The sequence below is a fragment of the Manis pentadactyla genome, chromosome 11 (genome assembly GCF_030020395.1).
Source record: "Manis pentadactyla isolate mManPen7 chromosome 11, mManPen7.hap1, whole genome shotgun sequence".
Lineage (NCBI taxonomy): Eukaryota > Metazoa > Chordata > Mammalia > Pholidota > Manidae > Manis > Manis pentadactyla.
The window spans coordinates 26,820,413-26,847,460 of record NC_080029.1 but is presented as its reverse complement, the minus strand read 5'-3'; the positions used below and the strand labels follow the sequence as shown (position 1 = coordinate 26,847,460).

Sequence of the window (27,048 nt, the reverse complement as noted above, 5' to 3'; positions counted from 1 at the left end):
GTGGATGTGGGGGCAAGATGTCAGGGGCTCCTGGAGGGTGTTAGGGAAGAGGGAGACTGGAGGCCAGCTTTGGAGAAACAGTCATTGCAGAGATGAAGTGGCAGGGAAAAAGCACCCGAAGCCACAAAGATGTGGAGGTGGGGTATCCTGGTTTCTTGAGCCCTGAAATCTAGTCCTAAATTATCAATAATGTGGCAGTGTTATCTCTCCTTTGTCTCAATTCCTCATCTATCAAATGGGAGTTCTGAAGCTTGCCCTGCACTCTCAGAGAGGTCAGGAAGTGCAAATAACTGTCAGTCCCACAAGGATGGGAGCCTCCTCTGATTCAGGCTGAATCTCGGGGGCCTGGGTACTCTATACTGCTTTGATGAAGGAACAGACGTCATAATGCACAAATGTCTTTAAGAGCAGCAGCAGCATGAGGCAGTGTGGCTGGAGGAAGGGCCCTGAGCCAGAAGAGGGTGCTCTTCAGCGAAACAAGGTTTGCTGTAAGGAACCAAAGGGACCTTTCTGCACGACTGTGGATTGAGACTTTGCCTCCCTAAATTTTGCTTTAAGCCTTAGAATTTAGGCAGCCAAATAATTTCATTCTAAATTCTTATATCTAAACCCACTTTAACACCAGTAGCTTAACTAGGAAGAAGCTGAAATGTAGTTTCTTTCCTCTCTTAATGCTTTAGGCACATAGTAAAGCAGTAATTATTTTTATTTTCAGGGAGCTAAAACAACAATCGAATTATTATACCTCATGATTTTGCAGGCCAGGAATTAAGGCAGGAAATGCCTGGGAAATTTAGCTCAATGTGGTGAAGACTGATGTCCTTTCTCCTATTCAGCTGGGTATGGGCTGGTCTGGAGGTTCTGAGATGCTTTCACTCATACAACACAGATGTAATTTTACATATTGTGTGGTTATTTTGACTATTATCTGTCTCCTTCACTAGTCCAGAAGCTACCAAAGGGCTGGTTCTGTGTCTCCTTTTGTCTATCATTTTATCCCTAATGGCTAGCACAGGGCCTGGCCCATTGAGTATTTGTTAAATGAATCAATGGTGTAATTCTTGCAAAGTGTCAGGATTCTCAGAAAAAAGACTTAGGTGGGAGTTAATGATGATGATAGTAGCTCAGTCAATGCCAGGGCTGAGCTAAGTACTCTACAGCCTGGCTGCCTGCCATTATCGACTCCCATTGTACAGATGAGGCGATGAGGCTGCCCTGATACAGCTTCAAAGGGCCACACATGAGAAGCATCTTTTATAACAAAAATCAGAGGGTCTGAGGTAAACTCAAAAGCCCCAGAGTCTAAGCAAGTTATTCAATGGGTTATTCGGGAGATAAAAGCCTGATGAAATGACAAAAAGCTAGAAGGTGTGTTTTCAGATTAGTCACAATGTTTCAGATTCCTGCTTATACAGTTATCCAAATAATAGAAGCAAAACTTCCCCAAATGTTGAGGTGAATCTTCACTTGGGTGTCTCTCACCACATTCACTTAAACTATTCCTCAAAGTCCTCATATTGTTTCTTCTCCTTCCTGGAGTGAGTTATTGTTGGTGTTTCCGCACAGCTGGACTGTTCTGTCAACATGTTGTATGGCGTTTTTAGTTTTATCAAACAACAGGCTGGCCTTTTGTCATGGGTAGGGCAAAACCAAGCCAACAGGGGTTAGTAATAGTGCCCTTGATTGGAGTCAGCTGCGGGGTCCGAGCATTAGGGGATTATCTGGTGCCCCAGCTTCCTGTGGGCTCTGCCTCGCCTGAAGGGCTCTTCTGGTCTTGTTAATATGATGAGGAAATTCCTCAGGGTGCCAGGAAATTCCTGCCCGGGCATGGAGCTGACTTCCCGGTATCCCAAGTCCCCTACAGCCAGTCAGCCATGGAGCTGCCTCCAACTGACAAGCACAACGAAGCCCAACAAAAGCTGCTGGAACTCAAACAAACAGACTTGGGTGAGGCTGGGAGGGGAGTCAGGCCGGCGTCATCCAGGCTCTGGGCCAGGTCGTTGTCGTGGCGATGGCCAGTCCGTTTACCAGCGCGGAGCCGAGCCAGTTCTCTGAGGGGGAAACCCCAAGAGGGGGGCCTGTGCTTCTCCAAGTAGCAGAAACCCCGGAGAAGGCGTGGCAACTTGCAGAGAGCATTGCCTTCTCTGAGGAGGTGGCAGGTAGGTGGCCTGCGGGGGTCAGTGGGCTTGGAGAGCCTGGCTAGCTTGAGAGGGAGGGAAGGGGCCACTGAACCACAAAGCGGCCTCTGCAAAGTCTGGAAAGCTTTCCGGGCAGAAAGGATTTGCAGCTGTGTTAGCTTTCTGGGCAAAACATGAATTGAAATGGATCACAGAGTTCTTTAAAACAAAAACCAAAAAACAACACATGCTCACACAGCCGCCAGTGGAGGAGAGCGAGGCCTGTGGGAATCTTAGAGGTGGAGCTTGAAAACGTCTTATGTCTTTTTCCAGGAGCTTTCTTTTTTCTCGTGACCACAATTCAAGGAATTATCTGGAGGGCATGAGGAATGAACAGCATTCAGTATAAAACAAAACATTGGAAAACATCTGCTTTGCAGGGCAGGGCCTGAAAGGTGTTTATGTCCTTGAAGGTGGGTTTCTTTAGGGTAAAGAATAGGTACCCTCTGGCTAGTGGGCAACACTAGCCAGAGCAAATGTAGTGGGGAAAATAATCTTGGTACCTTTCTTCAGAAATCTTGCTGCAAAAGTGTATGTCATACAAAAGGGCAACTCCTGGATGATTCCTCTTACATGATGATTCTGATTTCCTGCACAGTCACATTCATAGATTCGCAAAGTGGAATGGTGGTAGCGAGGGGCTGGGGGAGGGGAAGATGGAGATTCAGTGTTTCAGGGTTCAGAGTTTCAGCTTGGGAAAACGAAAAGGGTGCTGGGATGGTGGTGATGGTTGCACAACAATGAGAATGTACTTAATGCTGCTGAACCGTTCACTTCAAAATGGTTAAAATGGTAAATTCTATGTCATGTATATTTTACCACAATTAAAAAAAAAAAGTCTGTCAGTTAAAGATTGTCATCTTGTACCAGGAGACAGTGGCATTTTCTTGAAGGCTGACATCCAGGACTTGTTGGTTCACATCTCTGACCCTCAGCTTGTCATCCTTCGAGTGGACTTATGTCTTGCTTCAGCCAAAAATGAAGAAAGGAAAGGATGTGAAAGCACTTAGCGAGCAGAAATGCACCATAAGAATATGAAAAATGAGTAAGATATTATTTAAAAATTAATTGTTAAGTTACCCAAATGCCTAGGGGCAAGATGAAAGGACAAAGGGGGAGATTTGGAGGAAATTAAGGATTATATTTGGCAATTAGAGGAATTACAGGAAGCCCAAATACTTCAGGAGAGTAGAAGAGAATTTTGGAGTCATTCTTAGGGGCCAGAGGTAAGACCATTTTGGACTATCACAGCGATTTAAAACACTTCTCCATTTTGCTCTGCCTACATTGAGAAACAAGTTAAGCCCACCCTTCTGGAGGAAATGAAATGAAATGAAACAATGTCAAAACATCACCTCTCAAATTTCTTGAAGGGAAATGGTACAGTTACAACACAGTGCTGGGTGGAAGTTTATGGGATCTGGAACTTAATGCATGGGTGGGACTCAAGTCACTATTAGAGAGTCCCATCAACTGTCAACAATTTATCCAAGGCAACTTCCCCGCTACCCATTTAAAGAAATGCACCATTCATCACCACCACTCACCCAGCATGCTGTATTAGCATTTATTAGTATGTGCTAAGCAGTAATCTAAATGTAGCATGTCTTTTCATTCCTTGTAAGAACCATGCAAGGTGAATCTTTTTTATAGATAACAACATGAGGCTTATGTTCAGCAGTTTCTTTCTGGTTCTCTGTTTCTTCACCCATAAAATGAGAAGAAGGTTACGGCTAGAGAAGTTTAGCAGTGGGCCCCAAGTCACACAGCTGGTAAGTAGTAATGTCAGTAGTGGGACTCATGTGTATTTGACTCCAAAACTTTGCATGAAAAGGCCATTCTGCACTGGAGAAGACAGTATTGCTGAGAAGCTTATGAAACAAAATTGGTAAAGAATATTCTGCCTTGAGAGCAATTAGTAAATTGCTTTATCATGACATTGCCTGATGTCACAATGACATAAAATGGGGAAGAGCAATGAGCACTGAGTGTGGGTTAACAAGGATTTGGCTCTAACATTGGATGTGACCACCAACTGTGGATATGAAACAATGCTTGGCTTTTTAAAGAATGTCTATGTGTGTTGTGTGTCTTACATGTTTTGTTCTATGTGTGTTGTATATTGCATGTGTTATGGATATGTAGTGTGTGTTGTATGTTTCTGTTATGATGTGCATGTGAGTTGCAAAAATGAGGGAGACTTTCATGATGACTGATTTCCTCTACCCTGAAGACCAGATATGCCAACAGCAAACACATGGTGTTTATTACGAGCCACACACTCCCCTCAGTGCTTTACAGAGAATAACTCATTCATCTTCACAAAAGTCCATGCAGGAGTGAGTAATAGTATCCTCATTTTATACACGAGGAAATGGAGACTTAGAGAGATCTATCAACTTGCCCTCGACACCCCCCAGACACTAGGAGCTGGTGCTGGGATTTGAATCTAGGGAGATAGGTTTCAAATTCTGTGATCTTCCAGTCTTTTCTTAATTGGTAGCCCCAGATCACCATGTGAGAAATGGTAGAATTGTGATGAAGAGCCTGTGGACATCGTGAACATGTGTTGTCTAAGACAATCAGCACCCTTAATTAAAATATTCGCTGAGGTGAGCTGGTCATGGCTGACCTTGTAGAGTATGTGTGATTTTTATCAGTTTAATAATTATTAAGAATTGAAAAGGATTGCTGTCAAAATCTTCCTTATTACATTTCTGAAATGTGTGTAGACAAAAGGATTTCATTGATCTGTTCTCTCTCAAACGGGGGACCACCTAGAGATGGCCAGTGTCTGTGGATCAGATATTTTCTGCAGACAACTAAATAAACATAAAATAATACAAGTCCAGAAAGAGATAAGCACTATGAAGGAAATAAAGCAGGGAGAGGGAGAGAGAGTGAGGTGTATTTTAGATAGTGCGGCCAGATGGGCTTGTCTGAGGGTCTGCAAAGAGGTTAATCTAATTGCATCAAGAATCTGATATATATACTTTATCCCAAGCCCAGACCCCACTCAGTGGGGCTGCTTTCCTCTTGTTCCCCTTCTCCCGTAGGATCTGAGAGTAATCCACTTCTCAAACCCTCAGCTGCAGGGATGAGGAACATGTAGGCCGGGGATGAGGAGAAGGTGAGCCAGACCCTGGGGAGGAGAGCGAAGGGGCTCAAGGGCTTGGAGGCCCATGGGATGAAGAGGGTAGTGGATGGTCATTGGTTTCCTTCTCAGTATCTATTCCTCTTCTCCTCCCTTCCTAACAACACCAGATTCTCCTGGGTTTGGGTACATATCAAGGGTGTTCCCTTGTGTCCTAAGCCAATCAGCATATCAATTCTTCTGCCTCAGTGATTGGTTCCGACTGTGAAGTGTCAACTGTGATGCTTGAGTTTTCTGATGGCTACAGAAGTGAAGTTCTCTCCCCTCCTGGTGCAGACACAAATGCAGGTAGCCCAAAGTCCATCTTGTGACCTTGACAGAAGCCATCCTGAGGACAAAGCCAACACATGCAAGAGGACAGAGAGCAGAGAAGTGGAGCCGGACTCCTGATTGCTCTTGAAACCCATGGCACTGGATTTTTCCTTTTGTGAACCAGTTCATTCATTTAAAACATTTTTGATTGCTTGTTAGGTGCTGGATACTGTTCTCCATGCTTGGGAAAATTCCCAGTTTAGTTTTGTTGGCTTTTCTTTTCATAGCATGGGAGGAGTGTGGGTAAATGATCATCAGAGTCAGACTGCCAGAGTTCAAATCCTGGCTCCACCACTCCTTAGCTGTGTGACACTAGGTAAACTTACCTCTCTGTGCACCAGTTTCCACATACAAATAGGAGATAATTCAAGTGCCAGCCTCATAGGATTGCTGCAAGAATTAAATGAGATAATGTGAAAGGTGTAGGACAATACCTGGCATGTAGTAAGTGCTTATGGGAGGTGTGATGTCTGCCCAGATCATACTGGGAATAGAGGACTTATTCCCCCAGCTACTGGGAGTGCTTAGCTGCCAATCCTTTACAAGGATTGTCCCATTTGAAGATGACTACAATTCCCAAGGCCATGGCTTCTTTCTGGGGGCAGCCTGCATCCAATGGCTGATCTATGAGGAGCTAGGAAGGCCTGAACCCCTTGCCTCAGCCGCTTGCCTCAACTCAGGACCACTCTGAAAGGTCTCCAGTTCTAGAGCTCTCCATGGGGTTGATGGAGGCCTTTGTTGGGCTTTCACTTCAGTTCAACTTCTCCCTCTTCCTCTGCCCCACATCCCTGCTTCGTTTCCCTCTTTTTCTATAGGTATTGACTCATGGAGCACATCCTGCCTGCTGGTCTCGGAGTTTGCATCCCACAGACCCAACCTGTGACTCCATAAATGTTAGCTGCTGTTGTCATTGTTATCCAAAAGCATCCTAAGTGATAGAGAAAATAAGGGAAAAAGTGTGAAAGGGAGCAGTTTCCCCACTAAATGGGAAAGGGTGACCACATGTGACAGTCAGAATGGCTAAACAAAGACCCTGCACCTTCTGAGTAGCTTGAAGTTATTTAGTGGAGCAGGGGAGTTGTCAAATCCCTGCCTTTGGTTACTTCTGTGTGGGTGGCTCGGAACTGGTGACTTGAACTAGAGTAAAGCTCTGTGTATGAGCTTGACAGGCCAACAGTAAGATTTTTATTTCTTAATGGGCCCTATCTCCCCCTCTTTTCCAGTATTAAGGGTGTAGTACAGGGACACACTTTTACCGCGTTATTCAATTTCCTGCCATGGCTATTCTGGGAATTTGGCAAGCTCTATTCACATATAAAAGCTCAACTTTAGTGCTGTGATGGCTGGACCCACTGGAAAGGGACAGATGCTCCTGGATTTACAGTCGCATGGGGGCAGGATTTTGCTTTCTTGAATCTGGAGAGACATCAGGACTCTGGTGTTCACAGTCTGAATCTGGCAAATGAAAACCAGGATTTAGCACGTGCTCTGTTCAGAGCTTTGCTGGAGGGAGAAGCTTGTGTCTCTTCTCTGGCTTTTTAAGTCAAATGATGATGATGCAGGAAAGCAAACTGACAGTGCTCTCTCTTAAGTGATAATGGGTTCACTTGGAACCCACAAACATAATTCAAGGGCCCATCGTGGGCAAGCACTCTGTGTGTGTGTGTGTGTGTGTGTGTGTGTGTGTGTGTGTGTGTTTGGAAGAGCGAAAATGAGGGAGAGAGAGAGGTGGCATGAAATACAGGGTCCCTTCCATCTGCAGTGGAGATAAGCCATGTTCCCAGACAACACGTTACGTGGCACAATTGTATGTACATCAGATTTAGAAGTGGAGCAAGCCTCAAATTCTGAGTTGAATCCTAGTTCCCTTACTAAAGAATGTGGTTTTAAAATAGGGGTGACACCAAGAGCTATGGGGACCAATGAGGAGGAGATCGTAATTCTGGAAAAAATAACTGCCTTGTGTTTGCTGTGTTATTTAAGAATATTCATTTTTGCTATAGAGAATCAGAGAAATTAAGTATAGAAGCAAGTCATATATGAGATTTCTTAGACAATGAGAAAATAAATAGACTGTATTTGGGTTGAACATAGAATGATGGAAGAAATGAGAGTGTTACTTATAGAGAGGAGTGAAAAGATCAAGTAGACTTTATATACTTAGAAGGCATGAATCATGTCTTCTCCAGATTGAAGCAATGTCACTCCTACATTGGCCACCCAATGGTCACACTCATGTCCAGGAAACAGATCAAATCCTTAGCTGCTCAGCAGGTTTACTGGGGAGCTGCAGTGGGAACAGGTGTGCGTGCCCCCAAGTCTTTGCAATAAGAGGCAGTGGTGTGTTTACTACAGATACTGCTTTCCACTTGTTCCCCTTGGCTTTTCCTCAACTCTGACCCTTGGAGCTGCACCATCAGGAAGGAAGGCAGCTGTGGCAGAGAGAGAACAAGGTATATGAATGTTGTGAAACCCCTGGACTCAGGTAGGGGGAGTCTTCCACCTGCCTGTATTTGTCCTAAGTGTGTTCACCTGTGTCATCCCTTTCCCCTTGCTTCTCCCTCTGTTTTTTTTTTTTTTGAGAGGGCATCTCTCATATTTATTGATCAAATGGTTGTTAACAACAATAAAATTCTGTATAGGGGACTCAATGCACAACCATTAATCAACCCCAAGCCTATATCTCAACAGTCTCCAATCTTCTGAAGCGTAACAAACAAGTTCTTACATGGTGAACAAGGTCTTACATAGTGAATAAGTTCTTACATGGTGAACAGTACAAGGGCAGTCATGTCACAGAAACTTGCAGTTTTGATCACGCATCATGAACAATCAAGTCAGATATGATTAGTCGTTTGATTTTTATACTTGATTTATAGGTGAATCCCACATTTCTCCCTTATTATTATTATTATTATTATTTAATAAAATGCTGAATTGGTAGGTAGATGCAAGATAAAGGTAGAAAACATAATTTAGTGCTGTAAGAGGGCAAATGTAGATGATCAGGTCTGTGCCTATAGACTAAGTATTAATCTAAGCTAGACAAGGGCAACAAAACATCCACGGATGCAGAAGATTTCTCTCAAAACAGGGGGGGCAAGGTTCTAAGCCTCACCTCTGTTGATCCCCAATTTCTCAACTGATGGCCCCCCTGCGACTGTGCCTGTCTTAGGCTGTTCCTCCCTTGAGGAATCTTACCCGTCTCTGGCTAACCAGTCATCTTCCGGGGCCATACAGGGAAATGTAAAGTTGGTAAGTGAGAGAGAAGAAATATTCTTTGAAAAGGTTAGCTTTCTACTTCTTTGCAGATTTATGCCCTGTGGCTCCTATGCCCAGCATTTGTCTTGAGGTATCTTTACCACTTGGAAGAATTATGATACTCGGTAATTTTGATATGAGGCATGAATTCTACTAAAGGGTTGTAATTAGGAAGGAAGAAGAAAAGCTATAGAAGTAGCAGGCGGAAGAAAACATGGGAAGATTGATTATTTCTTTGACATATCTTCTTGTAGAGTAACTTCAGCATGTATAGGTTTTAAACTACTAATTAAATTGCGTATGCACTTTCACAGAATAGGAATACAGCTACATAACAAAAGCAGACCTACAATTACCAGCCATATCCAGTGAAACCAAGAAAACCAGTTAGGCACCCTAGGCATTTGTGAAAACTTATCAATGATATGATGGATATTGTCTAACTGAATTTGAATATTTTGAGAAAAATCAGACAAATTAAAACAACACATTCCTGGGAACTGTTCACATCCCATATGTTCTTTTAACAGTAGATAGTCTGTAGTCGCAAGATTTTGGAGCGCTGCAACTTGCACTTCTCCTAATTCTTGGTTGAGTTCCGACAGTATAGATCCAGTCAGATTTGTTGTTTTACTGTATGCACAGGCCAGCTTAGATATCTCCTTCTTCATTCCAATGGCAAGCCCAGGAACCGGTGGGATGAATACAGCTACAACTGCAACAGCGCCAGGATCTTTGTTGAAGTTTTTTGATGACCATCTTCTGGAATGACTCTTCCAGAGGATGTTGATGTTGGAAGTTCTTCTTCATATCGTATCTTAATTCATTTTCTGGATAGCCAAATTAGGCTTTGATCCTCTGTATAAACACAAACAAACCCTTTGCCCACACTTCGATATGACCTTTATACCATTGTGAAGAACCTATTGGAGGTCACCACACAGGAACTGCTTTTTTTTTTTTTAAGAGAAAGGAATATTATCAGAAAAATGTACTTCCATAGCTGATCATCTGACACCCTTTAAATGATCAAAATTAAGGATATGTAAAGCATGCATTAATCATTGATTTGCAGTTAGTTTTATCCTATCGGGGAGTAATCCCCCTTTTCTTTCTCTTTTTTTTGTTATCATTAATCTACAATTACATGAAGAATATTATGTTTACTAGGCTCTCCCCTATACCAGGTCCCCCCCACAAACCCCATTACAGTCACTGTCCATCAGCATAGCAAAATGTTGTAGAATCACTACTTGTCTTCTCTGTGTTGTACAGCCCTCCCCTTTCTCCCCCCCCATTATGCATGCTAATCATAATACCCCATTTCTTCTACCCCCCTTATCCCTCCCTACCCACCCATCCTCCCCAGTCCCTTTCCCTTTGGTACCTGTTAGTCCATTCTTGGGTTCTGTGATTCTGCTGCTGTTTTGTTCCTTCAGTTTTTCCTTTGTTCTTATACTCCACAGATGAGTGAAATCATTTGGTATTTGTCTTTCTCCGCTTGGCTTATTTCACTGAGCATAATACCCTCTAGCTCCATCCATGTTGTTGAAAATGGTAGGATTTGTTTTCTTCTTATGGTTGAATAATATTCCATTGTGTATATGTACCACATCTTCTTTATCCATTCATCTACTGATGGACACTTAGGTTGCTTCCAATTCTTGGCTATTGTAAATAGTGCTGCGATAAACATAGGGGTGCATCTGTCTTTTTCAAACTTGAGTGCTGCATTCTTAGGGTAAATTCCTAGGAGTGTAATTCCTGGGTCAAATGGTAAGTCTATTTTGAGCATTTTGAGGAACCTCCATACTGCTTTCCACGATGGTTGAACTAATTTACATTCCCACCAGCAGTGTAGGAGGGTTCACCTTTCTCCACAACCTCACCAACATTTGTTGTTGTTTGTCTTTTGGATGGTAGTCAGCCTTACTGGTGTGAGGTGATACCTCATTGTGGTTTTAATTTGCATTTCTCTGATAATTAGCGATGTGGAGCATCTTTTCATGTGTCTGTTGGCCATCTGAATTTCTTTTTTGGAGAACTGTCTGTTCAGTTCCTCTGCCCATTTTTTAATTGGATTATTTGGTTTTTGTTTGTTGAGGTGGGTGAGCTCTTTATATATTTTGGATGTCAAACCTTTATCGGATCTGTCATTTACAAATATATTCTCCCATACTGTAGGGTACGTTTTTGTTCTATTAATGGTGTCTTTTGCTGTACAGAAGCTTTTCAGCTTCATATAGTCCCACTTGTTCATTTTTGTTTTTGTTTTCCTTGCCCGGGGAGATATGTTCAAGAAGAGGTCACTCATGTTTATGTCTAAGAGATTTTTGCCTATGTTTTTTCCTAAAAGTTTTATGGTTTCATGACTTACATTCAGGTCTTTGATCCATTTCAAATTTACTTTTGTGTATGGGGTTAGACAATGATCCAGTTTCATTCTCTTACATGTAGCTGTCCAGTTTTGCCAGCACCATCTGTTGAAGAGACTGTCATTTCCCCATTGTATGTCCATGGCTCCTTTATCAAATATTAATTGACCATATATGTTTGGATTAATGTCTGGAGTCTCTAATCTGTTCCACTGGTCTGTGGCTCTGTTATTGTGCCAGTACCAAATTGTCTTGATTACTATGGCTTTGTAGTAGAGCTTGAAGTTGGGGAGTGAGATCCCCCCCACTTTATTCTTCTTTCTCAGGATTGCTTTGGCTATTCAGGGTCTTTGGTGTTTCCATATGAATTTTTGAACTATTTGTTCCAGTTCATTGAAGAATGTTGCTGGTAATTTGATAGGGATTGCATCAAATCTGTATATTGCTTTGGGCAGGATGGCCATTTTTGACAATATTAATTCTTCCTAACCATGAGCATGGGATGAGTTTCCATTTGTTAGTGTCCCCTTTAATTTCTCTTAAGAGTGACTTGTAGTTTTCAGGGTATAGATCTTTCACTTCTTTGGTTAGGTTTATTCCTAGGTCTTTTATTCTTTTTGATGCAATTGTGAATGGAGTTGTTTTCCTGATTTCTCTTTCTATTGGTTCATTGTTAGTGTATAGGAAAGCCACAGATTTCTGTGTGTTAATTTTGTATCCTGCAACTTTGCTGTATTCTGATATCAGTTCTAGTAGTTTTGGAGTGGAGTCTTTAGGGTTTTTTATGTACAATATCATGTCATCTGCAAATAGTGACAGTTTAACTTCTTCTTTACCAATCTGGATTCCTTGCATTTCTTTGTTTTGTCTGATTGCCATGGCTAGAACCTCCAGTACTATGTTAAATAACAGTGGGGAGAGTGGGCATCCCTGTCTAGTTCCCGATCTCAGAGGAAAAGCTTTCAGCTTCTCGCTGTTCAGTATGATGTTGGCTGTGGGTTTATCATATATGGCCTTTATTATGTTGAGGTACTTGCCCTCTATACCCATTTTGCTGAGAGTTTTTATCATGAATGGATGTTGAATTTTGTTGAATGCTTTTTCAGCATCTATGGAGATGATCATGTGGTTTTTGTCCTTCTTTTTGTTGATGAGGTGGATGATGTTGATGGATTTTCAAATGTTGTACCATCCTTGCATCCCTGGGATGAATCCCACTTGGTCATGGTGTATGATCCTTTTGATGTATTTTTGAATTCGGTTTGCTAATATTTTATTGAGTATTTTTGCAACTACATTCATCAGGGATATTGGTCTGTAATTTTCTTTTTTGGTGGGGTCTTTGCCTGGTTTTGGTATTAGGGTGATGTTGGCTTCATAGAATGAGTTTAGGAGTGTTCCCTCCTCTTCTTTTTTTTTTGGAAAACTTTAAAGAGAATGGGTATTATGTCTTCTCTGTGTGTCTGATAAAATTCCGAGGTAAATCCATCTGGCCCGGGGGTTGTGTTCTTGGGTAGTTTTTTGATTACCATTTCAATTTCTTTGCTCGTAATTGGTTTGTTTAACTTTTGTGTTTCTTCCTTGGTCAGTCTTGGAAGGTTGTATTTTTCTAGGAAGTTGTCCATTTCTTCTAGGTTTTCCAGCTTGTTGGCATATAGGTTTTCATAGTGGTCTTTAATAATTCTTTGTATTTCTGTGGAGTCTGTCATGATTTTTCCATTCTCATTTCTGATTCTGTTGATGTGTGTTGATTCTCTTTTTCTCTTAATAAGTTTGGCTAGAGGCTTATCTATTTTGTTTATTTTCTCAAAGAACCAGCTCTTGGTTTCATTGATTTTTTCTATTGTTTTATTCTTCTCAATTTTGTTTATTTCTTCTCTGATCTTTATTATGTCCCTCCTTCTGCTGACTTTAGGCCTCATTTGTTCTTCTTTTTTCCAGTTTCGATAATTGTGATGTTAGACTATTTGGGATTGTTCTTCCTTCTTCAAGTGTGTGTGGATCGCTATATACTTTCCTCTTAAGACTGCTTTCACTGCGTCCCACAGAATTTGGGGCTTTGTGTTGTTGTTGTCATTTGTTTCCATATATTCCTTGATCTCTATTTTAATTTGTTCATTGATCCATTGATTATTTAGGAGCATGTTGTTAAGCCTCCATGTGTTTGTGAGCCTTTTTGTTTTCTTTGTAGAATTTATTTCTAGTTTTATACCTTTGTGGTCTGAAAAGTTGGTTGGTAGAATTTCAATATTTTGGAATTTACTGAGGCTCTTTTTGTGAGCTAGTATGTGGTCTATTCTGGAGAATGTTCCATGTGCACTTGAGAAGAATGTATATCCTGTTGCTTTTGGATGTAGAGTTCTATAGATGTCTATTAGGTCCATCTGCTCTACTGTGTTGTTCAGTGCTTCCGTGTCCTTACTTATTTTCTGCCCGGTGGATCTATCCTTTGGGGTGAGTGGTGTGTTGAAGTCTCCTAAAATGAATGCATTGCATTCTATTTCCCCCTTTAGTTCTCTTAATATTTGTTTCACATATGCTGGTGCTCCTGTGTTGGGTGCATATATATTTAGAATGGTTATATCCTCTTTTTGGACTGAGCCCTTTATCATTATGTAATGTCCTTCTTTATCTCTTGTTACTTTCTTTGTTTTGAAGTCTATTTTGTCTGATATTAGTACTGCAACCCCTGCTTTCTTCTCGCCGTTGTTTGCCTGAAATATGTTTTTCCATCCCTTGACTTTTAGTCAGTACATGTCTTTGGGTTTGAGGTGAGTTTCTTGTAAGCAGCATATAGATGGGTCTTGCTTTTTTATCCATTCTATTACTCTGTGTCTTTTGATTGGTGCATTCAGTCCATTTACATTTAGGGTGACTATTGAAAGATATGTACTTATTGCCATTGCAGGCTTTAGATTCGTGGTTACCAAAGGTTCAAGGTTAGCCTCTTTAGTATCTTACTGCCTAACTTAGCTCGCTTATTGAGCTGTTATATACACTGTCTGGAGATTCTTTTCTTCTCTCCCTTCTTATTCCTCCTCCTCCATTCTTTATATATTGGTTATTTTATTCTGTGCTCTTTCATGTTTCCTTTAACTGCTTTTAGTGGGTAGTTGATTTTATTTTTTGCCTTTAGTTAGTATTTGGTTGGTCTGCTTTCTTTGCTGTGATTTCATTTTCTCTGGTGACATCTGTTTAGTCTTAGGAGTGCTCCAGTCTAGAACAGTCCCTCTAAAATACCCTGTAGAGGTGGTTTGTGGGAAGCAAATTCCCTCAACTTTTGCTTGTCTGGGAATTGTTTAATCACTCCTTCATATTTAAATGATAATTGTGCTGGATACAGTATCCTTGGTTCAAGGCCCTTCTGTTTCATTGCATTAAATATATCATGCCATTCTCTTCTGGCCTGTAAGGTTTCTATTGAGAAGTCTGATGATAGCCTGATGGGTTTTCCTTTATAGGTGACCTTTTTCTCTTTAGCTGCCTTTAAAACTCTTGTCCTTGATCTTTGCCATTTTAATTATTATGTGTCTTGGTGTTGTCCTCCTTGGGTCCTTTCTGTTGGGAGTTCTGTGTATTTCCGTGGTCTGTTCAATTATTTCCTCCCCCAGTTTGGGGAAGTTTTCAGCAATTATTTCCTCAAAGACACTTTCTATCCCTTTTTCTCTCTCTTCTTCTGGTACCCCTATAATACGGATATTGTTCCTTTTGGATTGGTCACACAGTTCTCTTAATATTGTTTCATTCCTGGAGATCCTTTTATCTCTCTCTGCGTCAGCTTCTATACGTTCCTGTTCTCTGGTTTCTATTCCATCAATGGCCTCTGCATCTTATCCATTCTGCTTTTAAATCCTTCCAGAGTTTGTTTCACTTCTGTAATCTTTTTCCGGGAGTCTGTAATCTCCTTTCTGGCATCTGTGATCTCCCTCCAGACTTCATCCCTTAGCTCTTGTATATTTCTCTGCATCTCTATCAGCATGTTTATGATTTTTATTTTGAATTCTTTTTCAGGAAGACTGCTTAGGTCTGTCTCCTTCTCAGGTGTTGTCTCTGTGATATTTGTCTGCCTGAAATTTTGCCTTTTCATGGCGATAGAGATAGTTTGCAGAGCTGGCATGAGTGACAGCTGGAAGGACTTCCTTTCTTGTTGGTTTGTGGCCCTCCTCTCCTGGGAGAACAGCGACCTCTAGTGGCTTGTGCTGGGCAGCTGCGCGCAGACAGGGCTTCTGCTTCCTGCCGGGCTGCTATGGAGTTTATCTCCACTGTTGCTGTGGGCGTGGCCTGCTGTGGGCGTGGGCTGCCTTGGGCTGCTGCTCCATATGGTGGAGCTGCGTTGGAGGGGGAACGGCAGGGAGGCTATTTATCTCCGTGAGGGGCATCCGTGCTCCCTGCTGCCCAGGGGTTAGAGTGCCCAGAGTACCCCAGATTCCCTGCTGCTGGACTAAGTGTCCCAGGACGCTTCCGTCTGGTTTTGGGGTCCCTGTCCCTTTAAGACTTCCAAAAAGCACTCTCTTTTCTTTGTCCCCAGGGTGCCAGCCACAGGGACCCACTCACAGGTCTTACTGTCCTGTTTCCCTAGTATCCAGGACCCCACGCATGCACTGTGTCTGTGCTCTGGTCCGGATGGCTAGGGCTGGGTGTTTAGCAGTCCTTGGCTCCCTCTTCCTCCCCGCTCGGACTCCTCTCCTCCCGTGTGGAGCTGGGGTGTGGGATGTTCAGATCCCGCCAGGCTGGGGCTTGTATCTTACCCCCTTCGTGAGGCGCTGGGTTCTCGCAGGTGTGGATGTGGTCTGGATGTTGTCCTGCGTCTTCTGATCTCTCTTCTAGGAAGAGTCGTCTTTGTTATATTTTCATAAATATATGTGGTTTTGGGAGGAGATTTCCGCTGCTCTACTCATGCCACCATCTTGGCTCCACCTCCCCTCCCTCTGTTTTGACTTGATTAAATAAATGGTGTGATTCAAGTATCTCAGTCTGGACTGTGAGCCTTTCTGTTCTGTGATCTCTGGGATAGCCTGCCTGGAAATAAAGTGGAGGCTGCCATTGCCTCAAGGTGACTTCCCAAATGACAGGGGAGTCTTAGATCAGGCTTCCTGGAAGCAAGGAACCTGCTGAGCAGCTAAAGATTTTATCTGTTTCTTAGACATGACCATTACCATTGGGTGACAGAAATTCTTGTGCAGGTGATTTATGAGGGAGTGCTCTCTGGAAAAAAGTCTGTGAGGAAGTGAAAAACAGGACGGGAGAAGGGAAGAGATAACGTTCTGCAGAAATATAACCTCCGCCTGGTCCTGTGGAGAGCTCTGGAGGGTGGATGGCAGCACAGATTTGACCTACCTTAAGGCAGGAGGGCCAGCTTTTTGTACCTCTCATCAGAGGATGGTCCACCAGCCTAGTGCTGGGAGTCTGGGTGGGATGCTGGCAGCATCCGATAACAGGTGATGCATCTGAACCCCTCTCCCAGGTGGGTTACAGTGGCAAGAGGGGGAAGAAAGAACTTAACATGTTGGGAAAGTAGTGGGAAAAAGGACTGGAAAGGCAAAATGCAATATGACTAGGAGGATGTGGGGAAAATGGAAGTTCCTATGGCCATGATCCTCACCTGACCCTAAACTACTTGATGGTGTAACTGGCCTACTGCTATGCTAATGCTTCAACACCTGTAGGCAATAAGCTATTATTTACTGAGTCACTATAAAGAGCTCTATGTGGTCCCCTGGGTCGAGTCAGAGTTAGAGGTGGATTATGGACCTGCAGACTGCTGGATGCAGATGTGATTCTAGTGCTCAACCTATTGTGGGGAGAATAAAGCTGGTTATAAACCCTTTTACTCCAAGAATGTTCCCATGTCATTTCTTGGTCCCACTGAATCCACAGTGAACTTGCCTGGGGCTGAAACCTTCAGGTAAGACAACTGGTATAATCAGCAGGATTCATTGTAGACTGAAAAATGGAACAGGCTTCCCTCATGGGAAGGGTGCTTCAGTGGGCTTTCCCTATGGATGGAGAGACATTCAAGTATCCCTCAGTCGGCATGTGGTCTGAGGTGACTTGCCTTCTAGAGGACTGGGCCCCACTCCAGGACTGGGGGCAGGTAGAGGTGATCCCTGAGGCAGTAGAGGTGGCTCTCAGCATAATAAGGAGTTCCTTTGAGAGATAGAGTGCCCACGGGGCAGCTGGAACTATGGGTTGACTGTTTCTCACAGTATTAAAAAAGGCTACAGATGAGAAGAATGTGCTCCTGTGAGAGACATGAGAAATGACAGCATGAGAACATGAGCTGCAAAGTGCTGTAGATTTGTTGAAGAATGAAATAGCATTGATACGAGAAAAGGCAGCACAAGAATGCAGGCTGTGAGGTGCTGTGGAGGAAATAAAAGATTTATTGAAAAATGAAATGGCATTGCTGTGAGGCACTGTGGAAGGGGTAAAGGTCATGAGGGAGCAGGACGTACCCCTACAAGAAGCGCAAGATGAGGCAGCACGAGCACATGAGCTGCAGAATGCTGTGGAGGAGGTAAAAGATTCTTTGCAGAATGAGAGTGGCACTTCAAGGCGCTGTGGAAGAGGCAAAGGCCATGAAGGAGAGGGGCGTACTCCTGAGAGAAGCACAAGAAGAGACAGAATGAGAACATCAGCTGCGATGTATTGAGGTGAAGGTAAGAGTGTGGTTGAAGACTGAGCTAGTGTTGCTGTGAAGCACTGTAGGAAAGGTAAGGGGTGTAGCAGAGAGGCACTCAGGGGAGTGGCAAGAAAGGTGCCATCAGCCCTGGAAATGGAGGAGGGGCCAGGAAAGGATGAAGAGGTGGTGCTGGAAGCACCGACCCCTCCTCTATTGAAAACCCCCACCCAGTAGTCAAGAAAATAAAGATGCAGCAACTGCAGGTTCCTCTGGGACAGGGGCATCCCCCTGCCCAGGTCATGGAGCACTCTGTGCTTTGCCCCTATACTCAGAGCTGGTGGATTTGGGCTCTTGGTTTCAGTAGAAGCCCTCAGAGTCAATATCAGCTTGGTTCCTGTGGCTTTGGGATATAGTGGGGGATGGAATTGTTCTTCTGTCTGGATCAGAGATGGGAAAGCTGGCTTCCCTGACAGTTCATCCTGCCTTGAGGCAGTGATTACAAAATGCACATCAGACCCCAGAAAAATCACTCTCTCCTTGATTGCATTATGGCTGCACTTCATGCTGTATGGCCCAATCAGGATGATTTACCAACTTCCTCCACTAGATGGCAGACATATGCTGAGCTTCAACAGGTGTTATGGGAATTAGGCATGAAAAATGTCATTTTTAGTCCAGAGAATTATGGCCCAGATGAGGAGCCTTTTACTGTGGGAATGAGAAATGTGGTGCTTCAAATGGCTCATGTCCCTCTTTGGGCTCCTAGTGGCCATTCTTGCTCCTACTTACGGGAAGCCCATAAGTGAGATTACATGTATGGTAGCAGACTTGGGAGAGGCTGAAGCAATGAAAGCATGGAAGGAAATACTATCTGCCACTCAGAGAAAGAATTTAAAGGGCTCTGTGAAGGTCATGAGGGTCCAGATGTGGGTTGATTTAATAGGGGCAGAAGCAGACAGAAAGAAACTGGATGGAAAGTCAAATAGAATCTTACTGGAGCTGTGGCAACAACTGAAACTGGAGCAGTGGTTCTGGAAGCTGAGGACAAAGAAGCAGAGACCAGAGATGGAGCCACACGTCTGGCCTGTGTGTCTACAAAATTTCCTGCTGTAGAGGGGGCAGAACTTGCCTGAACCCACATAGGAAGATGATTGGAGGATATGGTTTGACTGAAGGGAGGGTCAAGGTATTGACCCTTAGGTACCGGGTGCAGGGGGGACTGGAGGCCACATGTTGAAATATCAGTTCATTGGTCCTCAGTGAACGAACAATGTGTCCTGGCTTTTGTAGACACAGGGGCTGCATGTTCACCGATTAACGGCAGCCCTGAGACCCCTGGGACCCCTGCTGTTATAGGTGGATATAGGGGTAAGGTTATCAGAGTGAAACAAGCCCAAATCCTGTGGGGAATAGGGCATCTACCCCCAAAGGAGTATACTGTGTATATTTCTCCCATCTTGAAATATATTTTGGGAATAGATATCTTGCAGGGTCTATGGTTGCAGACCACTGCAGGTGAGTTCAGACTGAGGATACATGTAGTAAAGGCAGTTCTGAGGGGACATGCTAGGCACCTACCTGTAGCTTTGCCTGTGCCTTTGCAGGTGACTAAAACCCAACAATACAAAGTACCTGGAGGGCATAAAGAAATTGGAGAAACCCTCCAGGAACTGGAGAAGGTGGGTATTATAAAGCCCATCCATTGTCCTTTCAGTTCCCTGGTGTGGCTAGTAAAAAAGCTGGACAGCTCCTGGTGTAAGACAATGGATTAGATAATTGAATAAAGCCTCCCCCATGCATGCTGCTGTCTCCTCTATTGCAGGCCTGATGGATACTCTCAGTCATGAACTAGGAACATATCATTGCATTGTGGATCTTGCTAATACCTTCTTTTCCATTGACATAGAAAAGGAAAGTCAGGAACAATTTGCCTTCACATGGGAAGGATGGCAATGGACTTTCACTGTCCTTCCACAGGGATACATCCACAGTCCCACCATCTGTCACAGTTGTGTATCCCAGGATTTGGCAGCATGGGAGAAACTGCCAACAGTGCAGCTGTTCTATTACATTGATGATATCATGCTCACGTCTGATTCTCTTACAGATCTAGAATGTGAAGCACCTAGACTGCTGCAACATCTATAGCAGAAAGGATGGGCTGTGAACAGCACCAGGTTTCAGGGACCTGGTTTGTCATTCAAATTCTTGGGGGTTGTCTGGTTGGGTAAGACTTAAGTTATACCATAGATAAAGTCCAGCCATAGATAAAATCCCTACAACTGTGGCATTGTTACAGGAGTTTTTGGGTCTTTTAGGTTACCGAAGAGTGTTCAGCCTGCACTTGGCACAAATATGAAGCCCTTACACCATTTGGTATGAAAGGATGTCAGTTGGGACTGGGATGAGATATGTGTATCTGCTTTTACTGCCACAAAATGGGCAGTCAAGGCCGTTTAGGCCTTGAGTGTGATAGACCCATAAAGGCCCTATGAGCTGGATGTTCATGTAACCAAAGACGATATGGCTGGGGTCTCTGGCAGCAGCTTGAACAAACTTACCAACCTATTGGATTCTGGTTGCAGCTCTGGAAAGGAGCAGAGGTATTGTACATCTTTATAGAGAAACACTTGGCTGCTGTGTGCCATGCCTTGCTGCCTACAGAACCCATCACTGGAATGGCCCTGATAAAGGTAATAACCATATAGCCTATTGTGGGGAGGGTATAAGACTGGACCCAACAGCTACAGAGTGGTATGGCACAGATGCCTACACTGGCCAAGTGGGATACATGCCTACAGCAGTGTAGAGCCCTCTCTACTAGCTCCTTGAGTGAAGAACTCCAATGCTTATTGGGGCCAATGCCAATGAAAAGCAGGAAGAACTTACTTTAGAGCCATTAGTAGCAGAGAGCCCTTATCGGGGAATAAGAGCCCCCACACCTGAAGATGCATAATACACAGATGGCTCCAGCCATGAGCAGCCCCAAAAATGGAGGGCCGTACCTTTCCATCCTAAGACTGAGACAATATGGGTGGAAGGTGGTGAGGGGAAGAGCAGTGGGCTGTTGCCTGTTAGTGGGGCCTGCCTTTGACCTTTGAAGAAGTCAGCAGAGCTCAGTAGGAGTGCATTGTATGCTCTAAAAAGTACTTACACCAAGTCCCACAGCAACATGGGACTTAGCTAAGGTGGCAGATCACCAACCATCAGGTGGCAGATAGACTGTATTGAGCCTCTGCCTGTGTCAGAAGAGTACCAATATGCCATGACTTCTGTGGACACAGCTGCTGGATTTCTGACTACATTTCCTGCATGATGTGTAGACCAGCAGACAACCAAAAGAGGCCTGGAGTGTCTCTTTGCAGTCTCTGGGCAACCACAGGTAATTGAGAGTGATCAAGATACCCACTCTACTGGATATACACTACAAGAATGGGTACAACAGTTAGGAATCAAATGGAAGTTTCATGTACCATAAAATCCTACTGTGGCAGGCACGATAGAGAAGTAAAATCTGGCCTGAAGTCAGACACCAATTTTTAAAAAATTGTTAAAATCTGGCCTGAAGTCAGACACCAATAGTCTATGGTGATGGTCAGTCTGCTTATGGACAGTGCTACAACATTTGAATAAGAAACCCCAGAAGGGGGCATTGAGCCCATAGACATACTAACACATATTGCTGCCTCCCCTATATAATCGCAAGTACAGAACAAGGAGAAATCATTGAAGTCGAGGTTTGGCTGCGGGTATAATATCTTGCTGCCAGATCAACTGCAGTAAACCCCAGAGACTCTTTCAGTGGATGTGGCCTTGGACGTTTCGACACATGGTCCAATGACGGCTGGCCCTCCTGGCACTGTGGGGGCAAGGTCTGGAAGCTGGCCTCCTGTGTATTACTGGAGTAACAGCAGAGTGAACCCCAAAGGTCACAGTAGTATATCCCAAATGGCAGGAAGGTAGGAGCATCTTACTGGGGAGTTTTGTTTTATCATTATGGCCAGAGCATTCATCTCCAGTAGCACTATATATAGACCCCTCAGAAACCCCCATAGGAAAAAGGGTAAAGGTATGGTATACTAGACCCAGACAGGACCCCCTTCCTGCTCTAGTCCAATCACAGGACCACTCTCTTGCATGCATCTTACCTGATGGACAAGATTTGCCTATGTTGGTGTCATTAAAACATGTATCTTATTGCCCTTAAGGTTAGTCTCCTCTTATGTCTTTGTGGATTGGGCACACACTCTAGCAAAAAACTGCTACTTTCTGGGGTGAATGGAGCTCCTTATCAGTACCACTACTGGCCTCCTGTGGAAGTGCGAGTTGTAAGCTGGGACTGGGTTGAACACAGCTGGGATGACCGCTTGGTGGCAATTGATCTCCTTGGGCTTGAGAATGACTATTACTACAATTTTTGTTGTCACAAGGTTCTAGGTTTCTTGTACAGGGACTGTTGCAGAATATTGATTTCTCCCATAGAAAGTGTGAGTCAGAAACTCATCTGAGTAGAGCTGGTTTGAATACAGCTGGAATAATCTTCTCAGGCTTGAGGATTATTATAATTTTTGTTATCTGTATCATAATTTTTGTTGTATCATAATTTTTGTTATTATCTGTATGTTGTTATTGTCCTCTGTTGCTGCTGTGGGATCTGGTTACAATGCTCCAGCTTTCTTACACAGGGACCATTGTGGAAGATTGAGGGCATGTAGATTGTGAGGCGAGAATCCTGGAGGGGTGGAGTGTGGGGGAAATTGAAGTTCCTGTGGCCAGGATCCTCACCTGACCCTAAACTACTTGATGATGTAATTGGCCTATACTGCTAGACTAACGCTTCCACACCCATAGGCAATAAGCTATTATTGACTAAATCGCTATATAAAAAGCTCTTCCCAGTGCTCTGGGCAGAGGCCAAGATGGAGGTGGGTTATAGACCTGCACACTGTTGGATGCAGGTGTGATTCTAGTGCTCAACCTACCACCATGAGAATAAAGCCAGGTATAAGCCCTTTTACCCCAAGAATATTCCATTGTCATTTCTTTTTTTTTTTTTTTTTTTTTAAATAGTTATTTTTTATTGAAGGGTAGTTGACGCACAGTATTACATTACATTAGTTTCAAGTGTACAACACAGTGGTAGAACATTTATATACATAATTCGAGGTTCCAGCTATCACCCTACCAAGCTGTTACAATATCTTGACTATATTCCTTATGCTATACATTACATCCCGGTTACTTATTTATTTTACCATTGGAAGTCTGTCCTTTTTTTTTTTTTTTTTGTGAGGGCATCTCTCATATTTATTGATCAAATGGTTGTTAATGACAATAAAATTCTGTATAGGGGAGTCAATGCTCAATGCACAATCATTAATCCACCCCAAGCCTAATTTTCATCAGTCTCCAATCTTCTGAGGCATAACAAACAAGTTCTTACATGGAGAACAAATTCTTACATAATGAATAAGTTACATAGTGAACAGTACAAGGGCAGTCATCACAGAAACTTTCGGTTTTGCTCATGCATTATGAACTCTAAACAGTCGGTTCAAATATGAATATTCATTTGGTTTTTATACTTGATTTATATGTGGATACCACATTTCTCTCTTTATTATTATTATTTTTAATAAAATGCTGAAGTGGTAGGTAGATACAAGATAAAGGTAGAAAACATAGTTTAGTGTTGTAAGAGAGCAAATGTAGATGATGAGGTGTGTGCCTGTAGACTATGTGTTAATCTGAGCTAGACCAGGGCAATAAAACATCCACGTATGCAGAAGATTTCTCTCAGAACAGGGGGGGTGAGGTTCTAAGCCTCACCTCTGTTGATCCCCAATTTCTCACCTGATGGCCCCCCTGTGACTGTGCCTGTCTTAGGTTGTTCCTCCCTTGAGGAATCTTACCCGTCTCTGGCTAACCAGTCATCTTCCGGGGCCATACAGGGAAATATTAAGTTGGTAAGTGAGAGAGAAGCCTTATTGTTGGAAAAGGTTAGCTTTTTACTTCTTTGCATATTTATGCCCTGTGGCTTCTATGCCCAGCATTTGTCTTGAGGTATCTTTACCACTTGGAAGAATTATGATACTCGGTAAATTTGATATGAGGCACAAATTCTATTTAAGGGTTGTAATTAGGAAGGAAGAAGAAAAGCTATAGAAGTAGCAGGCGGAAGAAAACATGGGAAGATTGATTATTTCTTTGACATATCTTCTTGTAGAGTACTTCAGCATGTATAGGTTTTAAGCTACTACTTAAATTGCGCACACACATTAACATAATAGGAGTATAGTTACATAACCAAAGCATATCTGTAATTACCAGCCATCTCCAGTGAAACCAAGAAAACCAGTTAGGCACCTTAGGCATTTGTGAAAGCTTATCTATGATATGGTGGATATTGTCCAACTGAACTTGAACAGTCTGAGAGAAATCAGACAAATTAAAACAACCCATTCCTGGGGACTGTTCACATGCCATATGTTCTTCTAACAGTAAATAGTCTGTAGTTGTAAGACTTTGGAGCGCTACAATTTGCACTTCTCCAAATTCTTGGTTGAGTTCCAACAGTATAGATCCAGTCAAATTTGTTGTTTTACTGTATGCACAGGCCAGCTTAGATATCTCCTTCCTCATTCCCATGGCAAGTCCAGGAACTGGTGGGATGAGTGCATCTACAGCTGTAGCAGTGCGTGGATCTTTGTTGGGGTTTTTTGATGATCATCTTCTGGCATGAGTCTTCCAGAGAGTGCTGATGTTGGAAGTTCTTTTTCATATCGTATCTTAGTTCATTTTCGGGGTAGCCCAATTAGGCTTTGATCCTCTGTATAAACACAAACCATTGTCATTTCTTGGTCTCACTGAATCCATAGTGAACTTGCTGGGGCTGAAACTCTTAGGGCAAGACAGAGGGATTTGAAAGCTAGAACACCTGATTCCATGGGAAAGAAGCTATAGGGAGCCACTGTGTGTTCTGAGCACATGCATGCTTTGGAGCAGTGCTTGGGAAGAGCCATATGGCAGGGACATGTGCTGGGAAGGGGCTGGCAAGGAGAGCAGCTGGGCGTGGGTTGAGCAATAATACAGGTAGCTTCAAGCATCTTTCTCTTCTGTGGCCTTTGGGATGCTCTCTACACTCAGAAGGCTACCTACCAGGCTCTAGTTTTACAGCCATCTCCCTAGCCTTAACCTTACAGAGTCTATGTCCTCTTAAGAATCAGCCTTGTCCTGAAGGAAAAGGGACTGGTACCATACACCCAAGAGGTAAGCCTCCCTAAGCCAGACTGCAGGTAGGCAGGGGTGGGGAGAGGTGCATTGCTGAAGGTTCTCCCTCAGAAGAACACCCCATAAAAATCTCAGCAGCAGATTGAGGCTGGCTACAGAAGGCTCATTAACGCTGGAGTTGTACAAACTAAGCTGGCTTCAAGTGAGGTTGCCTGATCTCGAAGTAATACAGAGCATTTAAACCTCTGGCTTTTAGCGAAGGCATTGTGACCACCTGGTCAGTAGCAGGCTGAAATTGTAGGCCTTAAAGCAAGCTAGCCTCTATGCAATGGTTCTTTCTCAGTGCAGAAGTTTTGACTCCCTATCAAAACCTTAGGGGTGGTGGTTCTTAAACTCCAGCATGCAGAAACACTACCCTGAGTGCATTCCAAAAGCACAGATTTCTGGGCCCCACTTGTGGAGATGTGGACCCAGTATGTCAGGGTGAGGCATTTGCATTTTAAATAAGTACCCTAATGACTTGGGAACAGGTGGTCCAAGGGTCATAATTAGGGATAGGGAAGAGCCAGCATTTATTTACTCAGGAAACACATCAGCTCTGTGAAGTAGGTAATACTATTTTCAATTTACAGATGGATAAACTTAGGCTACACAAAGGGTTTAATTAAACTGCCCAAGGTCTCAGGATTAGTAAATGGCAAAACTAGGATCCCAACCCATTTAACTACAGCCTGAGCCGTTATCTGAGATCTGGAGAAAGAACAACAAGGGATCTTGTTGACTGCATACATATGCAGGCTTGTCTTCTGATGCCCCCCATTATAAACCCTTTGTTGCTAGGCCAATGGTATCAGTTAGGAACAGGCTTTGTTTGCTGCAGTGACAAATGAGTCACCAAGTTCATTTCTTGCTAATACCACATGGCCATTTAGACAGCAGGGGGCTCTATACATTATAGTCATTCAGGGATCCAGGCTGATGGAAGCTCTAGCTTGACATGTGCTTCCACCATTGCAGAAGTAGGAAGAGAGGACACTGGATTCTGAACCATGCATTTGTCTGGAAATTTCATTGGCCAATAAGTCCTACCGCCATGCCTGAATTCATCAGGTTATAGAAATGTAATCAAGATTGTAGTTCTCCACACCAAACCATTCATAAGACCCTGACTGTGCCTTCTTTTCTCATGTCTTTGCATGTGCTGTTGCATCTGTTTGAAATGTCCTGTCCTTGCATCTCAGCCAGGCTAACTCAACTCTGGGTCTAATTCTAGATACACCTGCCACCAGCTCTGGGCAGCCTTTCCCAGCCTTTCCAGGTCAGATCAGATGCCCCAGTCTCCAGGCCTCCAGAGGACCCTGGGCTTGTCTCTATTAAGGCGCGTGTCATGGTGCATTGCAACTGTTGGTTTACTTGTCTGTCCCCAGCATCCTGGGCTGTGGGCTCCTGGGAACAGACATGTGCAGCAGCAACAGGCCAAAAGAGCACACTGATTGGAGCTAGGTTTTGGACTTTGCAGGGGCTGTTCTCCTTTCCCCACAGGATATCTAGGGGCTTTAGAAAATGGGGAAGAGGAAGACAAAAGTTCTGTGACTTCAGGATGAGCCAACTGAAGATGGGGGAAGAAAAGTGCCCTGCAGAAGGAGTAAGCTTTTTCCAAGGCTTCATTTCCCCATCAGGGAAAGACTCACCTCCAACCCGGGTTAGTCACTGTCTGGAGCTGACTGTATCACCACGGGTGAATTTCAGGAGTCCAAGTGGAGGATGTTCTGCAGCGGGGGAAAATCCTCGCTGTCTTCCCTCTGGGGCGCCTGATGCCCATTAAAGGTCACTGTTAGCCAAGGGGCAGGGGTTAGAAGCCTCCTTAGAGGGAGCTTTGAGTCCTGTCACGCCACAGCCTCTGGGGCCTGGGAAGGC

The 27,048-nt window shown here is 43.6% G+C and overlaps 1 long non-coding RNA gene across 4 annotated transcripts in view; it reads left to right on the top strand.

Moving 5' to 3' along the window:
* Positions 1-1,177: 1,177 nt before the first annotated feature.
* Positions 1,178-27,048, top strand: part of LOC118926389 (uncharacterized) — a 40,464-nt gene continuing 14,593 nt past the window's right edge. For all 4 annotated transcript variants that reach the window (XR_008992442.1, XR_008992441.1, XR_005030441.2 and 1 more), the window contains exon 1: positions 1,178-2,159. This is a non-coding gene — a long non-coding RNA (uncharacterized LOC118926389). The remainder of the gene's footprint in view (positions 2,160-27,048) is intronic.